The following is an 8,425-nucleotide window of genomic DNA, read 5'->3' as shown; positions in this document are numbered from 1 at the left end:
AGCCTTCAGTAGGTGTTCTGTAGGAGTTGTTCCACGTGTAGATGTATTTCTGGTGTATCTGTGGAGAGGAAGGTGATCTCCGCGTCTTACTCTTCCGCCATCTTCCAGGCATGAGCCATAATTTTATTTTTTGTGTGTGATTTTTGTCTGATTTTGGTATCAGGATGATTCTGGTCTTATAGAATGACTTCAAAAGCATTACTTTCTTTGCAAATTTTTTGGAATAGTTTGGGAAATATAGGTGTTAATACGTCCCTAAATGTTTGGTAGAATTTACCTGTAAAGCCATCTGATCTTGGAGTTTTGTTTGCTGGGACTTTTTAAAATTATTGATTCAACTTCATTGCTGGTAATTAGTCTGTTCATATTTTCTATTTCTCTTTTTCCTTCCTTCCTTCCTTCCTTCCTCCCTCTACCTTTCTCCCTTTCTTTCTCCTCCTCATTTAGTTGATATACTTTGGTGTATGGGGCTCTCTACTCCATTTATATTTCTAAGGTTCTTCCTCCAGAGAACATCAAATCAGTATGGCCACATTTAGGGACCTCACTGTTTGCTTTATTGGGTTCAAAGATCCATCTGAGTTTTAGTGGCTGTGCTACAGGGGTGCCATGGGTGTGTTTTTCTACAATCCTGAAGATCATGATATTTGTTTTGACAGAGGCATAAGCAGCAAAATATTTTTGTAGGGTTCTAGTGAGTCATCTGTCTTTAGGAGTATGGATCTCAGTCATTCAAATTATTTTTAACGAAAATATAAATTATTTTATTATAAAAATTTATACTAAATAAAACATTACCACAACAGTTAAAAGTAAAATTTAAACAGAATTAAGCCAGTCCATAAAACATTTCAAATGAAAAAGTAATAACAGAAACTTTATCAGCTTATTTGAAATTATTCATCTTTAGATATATGATGCTTTATTTCCTAGACTTAAAATAGTGATCTCCATTACAATTAGTTAGGCTGTGAAATATTGAATATTATTTTTTAAAGACAAACAGATTCTTAAACTCAAGGATTAATAAATCATTGCAAAGTGATCACCAAAATCTTTGGGTATTTGTTAACAAAATCGTAAATCCAGAATACAAAATCTACCTGAAATAATCTAAACAAACACCAAATTACTTAAATGAAACTCAGTTTCTGAGATGGTATCAAGAGAAAAATAAAATCTTATTTATATACAAGGTTGTATACACAAATAGATTTGTGTCAATATACTTTTAAAAAACAAATCAAACCAGCCCCCATTCCTGAAAATCCTTTCTACACTATACTGGAATTTAAAAGGACTTTTAATAACTTCAAGGTTACATAGAAAAATAAGTTTTTTATTGTTGAAATTACAAATAATTTTTCTTTTGAACTTATTGAAGTTTACAGTATTAAGTCCAAAGCTTCTAGAGAGCAGTTCTTCAGTATTAATGCTTTTCCCCTCCTCATTAAAAAAGGGATGGATTCTATGAGGGGGCAACACTTAAATGTAAAGAAGCCATTCTCCCCAAGAAATTCCCCCTCAGAACCCAGACATTAGCTTTCACAAACAAGCTCTTCACACAACTGTTTCTAAAGAAAAAGTTGCTACCAGACTACTGCACTCACTCTCCTTATTTAAAATCAGCTTTTAGAGATATTCAGTGACAAACTATCATTTGGATGACTCTGTCTAAACATGTACTGATGTCAGACAAAAGAATAAATATCTGCTGATATCTGGAGCTAAATCTCAATCTAGAAAATAAGGATTTTATTTACTTGATTATTGTCAAAGTTGTGTTCATTCAAGTAAGATGTTCTATCTTGATTAATGCCATTACTCCATAAATAGTCACTTTTTCCAAAACTGCATTCAAATTTCATGTTGTACATTTCATAGTAGGAACCTAGATGGGTAGGTTCTGACACCTATAATCAGTCACCACAGACTGTCTTTGACAAACGATCATCTAGTCACAATTTGTGCTTTCTTCCCCCATTTCTGGACAAAAAAACAGTCAGAAAAGATTTTAGGGTATATTGTATAGAACGACTGCCTCCAATAAATCAGCTCCCCGGAAACACAGGATGAGGATGATGTTTTACAATATTTCCTGTAAGAAAGTTCATTAAAAATTATCTTCCACATATCTCTTTTTTTCAGAGCCTTCCTAATATAGATTCTGCCATATAATTTCTATTAATAGCTCTAAGTGATGGAGAAACAATTTTTACTATCATGCAGACATTTTTAGTTACTTTTTCTTGGCCTTCAGTACTGGAGGTAGAGAAATCTTAAAGGCTGTCTTGCATGTAGTGCAGATAGGGCTGAAATTGCAGAACACTGACAAACACACAGAACAGATGTAGCCTATTTCAATGAGATTTCGATGACAGAAGCAAGTAGCCCAGTAGTCAACAAGAATTGGGGGTGGGAGGATTGACTGAGATCTCTGATCTTGATCAGGAAGAAAAACTCACAGTAAATACTGCAGAAGGGAGGGCCTCTGAGGCACCTTCAAGTACAGTCCCCCTGTGATGTCACACGCCTTTTAGAGGAGTCCTGAATCAGAGTCTAACACGCAGGCACCAATCAAAATATTCTGCTTCTGTGCTGCAAAGCTGACATTCATGAAGTTCATATATTGCAACACACTGTCTTCTGCAGCCTTAATCACCCAATAGACAATTTCATTTCCTGATTATCTTTAACCTCCTTGTTCATTCCATGAATGTAGCAAACAACTTTGGCAAGGGATCCTGACAGCAGAGTTTCTGTATGTTGACCCTCTATGTCACTCTTGGTCATTAGATCTTTTATCTCTTCAACAATAATTTCATTTGCTGAAGTTAACAACTCATATTTTCATCTTCACTTCCTGAGGGATTAAATTCAGAAAAAGGGTTGCCAGAGTCTCCAAAGAAGTCTCCAAGTCTGCCATTCTTTCTGGGATATAAGAATTGAGTTTCTTTAAAGTGACTTGCTATCACAGAAAGTTTGTTGGAACGATTCATGAATAAATGAGAATTTCCTAACACCATCACTGCGTTTACGCAGTTTGATAAAGTAAACTGAGGTTACTTTAATGCTTGCTTTCTCCACCAAATTAGGCTGGTATCAACTACGATAACTAGAAGATTCAATTCATCTTCGTCTGAGACCATGGCAGCCAGGGTCCCTCAGCACACAGCCACTTGCAGTCTCAAATTTTTAAATAATTATATCTCTTCAAATATTGACTGTTTTCCCTCCACATTTGTGACCATCCAATGAGCCCATATAACACATAGGGCATATATATATATATATATATATATATATATATATTTACATCTTTATTGGAGTATAATTGCTTTAAAATGGTATGATAGTTTCTGCTCTATAACAAAGTGAATCAGTTATACATATGCATAAGTTCCCATATCTCTTCCCTCTTGCGTCTCCCTCCCTCCCACCCTCCCTATCCCACCCCTCCAGGCAGTCACAAAGCACCGAGCTGATCTCCCTGAGCTATGCGGCTGCTTCCCACTAGCTATCTACCTTACGTTTGGTAGTGTATAGATGTCCATGCCTTTTTCTCGCTTTGTCACAGCTTACCATTCCCCTTCCCCATATCCTCAAGTCCATTCTCTAGTAGGTCTGTGTCTTTATTCCTGTCTTACCCCTAGGTTCTTTATGACATTTTTTTTTCTTAAATTCCATATATATGTGTTAGCATACGGTATTTGTCTTTCTCTTTCTGACTTACTTCACTCTGTATGACAGACTCTAGGTCTATCCACCTGATTACAAATAGCTCAATTTCGTTTATTTTTATGGCTGAGTAATATTCCATTGTATATATGTGCCACATCTTCTTTATCCATTCTTCCGGTGATGGACACTTAGGTTGTTTCCATCTCCAGGCTATTGTAAATAGAGCTGCAATGAACATTTTGGTACATGACTCCAAGATTGCTTTGGATATTCGGGGACTTTTGTGTTTCTATACAAATTGTGAAATTTTTTGTTCTAGTTCTGTGAAAAATGCCAGTGGCAGTTTGATAAGGATTGCATTGAATCTGTAGATTGCTTTGGGTAGTAGAGTCATTTTCACAATGTTGACTCTTCCAATCCAAGAACATGGTATATCTCTCCATCTATTTGTATCATCTTTAATTTCTTTCATCAGTGTCTTATAATTTTCTGCATACAGGTCTTTTGTCTCCTTAGGTAGGTTTATTCCTAGACATTTTATTCTTTTTGTTGCAATGGTAAATGGGAGTGTTTTCTTGATTTCACTTTCAGATTTTTCATCATTAGTGTATAGGAATACCAGAGATTTCTGTGCATTAATTTTGTTTCCTGCTACTTTACCAAATTCATTGATTAGCTCTAGTAGTTTTCTGGTAGCATCATTAGGATTCTCTATGTATAGTATCATGTCATCTGCAAACAGTGACAGCTTTACTTCTTCTTTTCCGATTTGGATTCCTCTTATTTCCTTTTCTTCTCTGATTGCCGTGGCTAAAACTTCCAAAACTATGTTGAATAAGAGTGGTGAGGGCTTTCCTGGTGGCGCAGTGGTTGGGAGTCCGCCTGCCAATGCAGGGGACACGGGTTCGATCCCTGATCCAGGAAGATCCCATATGCCGCGGAGCAGCTGAGCCCGTGCGCCACAACTACTGAGCCTGCGCTGTAAAGCCCACGAGCCATAATTACTGAGCCCACGCGCCTAGAGCCTGTGCTCCACAAGAGAGGCCAACGCAGTGAGAAGCCCACGCACTACAAGGAAGAGTAGCCCCTGCTCACCGCAACTAGAGAAAGCCCGCACTCAGCAAGAAGACCCAACACAGCCAAAAAATAAATAAAACATAAATAAATTTATAAATTAAAAATAAGAGTGGTGAGAGTGGGCACCCTTGTCTTGTTCCTGATCTTAGTGGAAATGCTTTCAGTTTTTCACCATTGAGGACGATGTTGGCTGTGGGTTTGTCATATATGGCCTCTGTTATGTGGAGGACAGTTCCCTCTATGCCTACTTTCTTCAGGGTTTTTATCATAAATGGTGTTGAATTTTGTCAAAAGCTTTCTCTGCATCTATTGAGATGGTCATATGGTTTTTCTCCTTCAATTTGTTAATATGGTTTATCACATTGATTGATTTGCGTATATTGAAGAATCCTTGCATTCCTGGAATAAACCCCACTTGATCATGGTGTATGATCCTTTTAATGTGCTGTTGGATTCTGTTTGCTAGTATTTTGTTTAGGATTTTTGCATCTATGTTCATCAGTGATATTCGCCTGTAGTTCTCTTTCTTTGTGACATCCTTGTCTGGTTTTGGTATCAGGGAGATGGTGGCCTCATAGAATGAGTTTGGGAGTGGTCCTCCCTCTGCTACATTTTGGAAGAGTTTGAGAAGGATAGGTATTAGCTCTTCTCTAAATGTTTGATAGAATTCGCCTGTGAAGCCATCTGGTCCTGGGCTTTTCTTTGTTGGAAGATTTTTAATCACAGTTTCAATTTCAGTACTTGTGATTGGTCTGTTCATATTTTCTATTTCTTCCTGGTTCAGTCTTGGCAGGTTGTGCATTTCTAAGAATTTGTCCATTTCTTCCAGGTTGTCCATTTTATTGGCATAGAGTTGCTTGTAGTAATCTCTCATGATGTTTTGTATTTCTGCAGTGTCAGTTGTTATTTCTCCTTTTTTCTTTCCAATTCTATTGATTTAAGTTTTCTCCCTTTTTTTCTTGCTGAGTCTGGCTAATGGTTTATCAATTTTGTTTATCTTCTCAAAGAGCCAGGTTTTAGTTTTATTGATCTTTGTTATCGTTTCCTTCCTTTCTTTTTCATTTATTTCTGCTCTGATTTTTATGATTTCTTTCCTTCTGCTAACTTTGGGTTTTTGTTGTTCTTGTTTCTCTAATTGCTTTAGGTGCTAGGCTAGGTTGTTTTTTCAAGATGTTTCCTGTTTCTTAAGGTAGGATTGTATTGTTATAAACTTACCTCTTAGAACTGCTTTTGCTGCATCCCATAGGTTTTGGGTCATCGTGTCTCCATTGTCATTTGTTTCTAGGTATTTTTTTTGATTGCCTCTTTGATTTCTTCAGTGATCACTTCATTATTAAGTAGTGTATTGTTTAGCCTCCATGTGTTTGTATTTTTTACAGATCTTTTCCTGTAATTGATATCTTGTCTCATAGCATTGTGGTCGGAAAAGACACTTGATACAATTTCAATTTTCTTAAATTTACCAAGGCTTGATTTGTGTCCCAAGATATGATCTATCCTGGAGAATGTTCCATGAGCACTTGAGAAAAATGTGTATTCTGTTGTTTTTGGATGGAATGTCCTATAAATATCAATTAAGTCCATCTTGTTTAATATATTACTTAAAGCGTGTGTTTCCTTATTTATTTTCATTTTGGATGATCTGTCCATTGGTGAAAGTGGGGTGTTAAAGTCCGCTACTATGAATGTGTTACTGTCAATTTCCCCTTTTATGGCTGTTAGTATTTGCCTAATGCATTGAGGTGCTCCTATATTGGGTGCATAAATATTTACAATTGTTATGCCTTCTTCTTGGATTGATCCCTTGAACATTATGTAGTGTCCTTCTTTGTCTCTTGTAATAGTCTTTATTTTAAAGTCTATATTGTCTGATATGAGAATTGCTACTCCAGCTTTCTTTTGGTTTCCATTTGCATGGAATATCTTTTTCCATCCCCTTACTTTCAGTCTGTATGTGTCTCTAGGTCTGAAGTGGGTCTCTTGTAGACAGCATATATATGGGTCTTGTTTTGGTATCCATTTAGCCAACCTGTGTCTTTTGGTGGGAGCATTTAGTCCATTTACATTTAAGGTAACAATCGATATGTATGTTCCTATTCCCAGTTTCTTAATTGTTCTGGGTTTGTTTTTGTAGGTCTTTTCCTTCTCTTGTGTTTCTTGCCTAGAGAAGTTCCTTTAGCATTTGTTGTAAAGCTGGTTTGGTGGTGCCGAACCCTCTCAGCTTTTGCTTGTCTGTAAAAGTTTTAATTTCTCCAACAAATCTGAATGAGATCCTTGCTGGGTCGAGTAAACTTGGTTGCAGGTTTTCCTCCTTCATCACTTTAAATATGTCCTTCCAGTCCTTTCTGGCTTGCAGAGTTTCTGCTGAGAGATCAGCTGTTAACCTTATGGGGATTCCCTTATGTGTTGTTTGTTGTTTTTCCCTTCCTGTTTTAATATGTTTTCTTTGTATTTAATTTTTGATAGTGTGATTAATATGTATCTTGGCCTATTTCTCCTTGGATTTATCCTGTATGGGACTCTCTGTGCTTCTTGGACTTGATTAACTATTACCTTTCCCATATTAGGGAAGTTTTCAACTATAATCTCTTCAAATATATTCTCAGTCCCTTTCTTTTTCTCTTCTTCTTCTGGACCCCCTATAATTCGAATGTTGGTGCACTTAATGTTGTCCCAGAGGTCTCTGAGACTGTCTTCAGATCTCTTCATTCTTTTTTCTTTATTCTGCTCTGCAGTAGTTATTTCCACTATTTTATCTTCCAGGTCACTTATCCATTCTTCTGCCTCAGTTATTCTGCTATTGATCCCATCTAGAGTATTTTTAATTTCATTTATTGTATTGTTCATTGTTGTTTGTTTCATCTTTAGTTCTTCTAGGTCCTTTTTAAATGTTTTTTGCATTTGTCTATTCTATTTCCAAGATTTTGGATCATCTTTACTATCATTATTCTGAATTCTTTTTCAGGTAGACTGCCATTCCCTCTTCATTTGTTAGGTCTGGTGGGTTTTTATCTTGCTCCTTCATCTGCTGTGTGTTTTTCTGTCTTCTCATTTTGCTTATCTTAGTGTGTTTGGGATCTCCTTTTTGCAGGCTGCTGGTTCATAGTTCCTGTTGTTTTTGGTGTCTGTCCCCCGTGGCTAAGGTTGGTTCAGTGGGTTGTGTAGGCTTCCTGGTGGAGGGGACTAGTGCCTGTGTTCTGGTGGATGAGGCTGGATCTTGTCTTTCTGGTGGGCAGTTCCATGTCTGGTGGTGTGTTTTGGGGTGTCTGTGGACTTATTATGATTTTAGGCAGCCTCTCTGCTAATGGGTGGTGCTGTGTTCCTGTTTTGCTAGTTGTTTGGCATTGGGTGTCCAACACTGTAGCATGCTGGTCATTGAATGAAGCTGGGTGCTGGTGTTGAAATGATGATCTCTGTGAGATTTTTGCCATTTGATATTATGTGTAGCTGGGAGGTCTCTTGTGGACCAGTGTCCTGAAGTTGGCTCTCCCACCTCAGAGGCACAGCACTGACTCCTGGCTGCAGCACCAAGAGCCTTTCATCCACACAGCTCAGAATAAGAGGGAGAAAAAGTAGAAAGAAAGAATTATTAAAAGTAGAATGAAAGGAAGAAAGAAAGAGAGAAGGAAAGAAAGAAAGAAAAGATGGAGGGAGGGAAGAAGGAAAG

At 37.2% G+C, this 8,425-nt stretch overlaps 1 pseudogene; it reads right to left on the bottom strand.

Annotated features, from left to right (window-relative positions):
* Positions 1 to 2,221: 2,221 nt before the first annotated feature.
* LOC132520683 (general transcription factor IIH subunit 3-like) lies at positions 2,222 to 3,149 on the bottom strand (annotated as a pseudogene).
* Between the last annotated feature and the right edge of the window lie 5,276 nt (positions 3,150 to 8,425).

The sequence above is a fragment of the Lagenorhynchus albirostris genome, chromosome 5 (assembly GCF_949774975.1).
Source record: "Lagenorhynchus albirostris chromosome 5, mLagAlb1.1, whole genome shotgun sequence".
NCBI lineage: Eukaryota > Metazoa > Chordata > Mammalia > Artiodactyla > Delphinidae > Lagenorhynchus > Lagenorhynchus albirostris.
The sequence above is the reverse complement of the archived record's forward strand: the minus strand, read 5'-3'. Positions and strand labels throughout refer to the sequence as shown.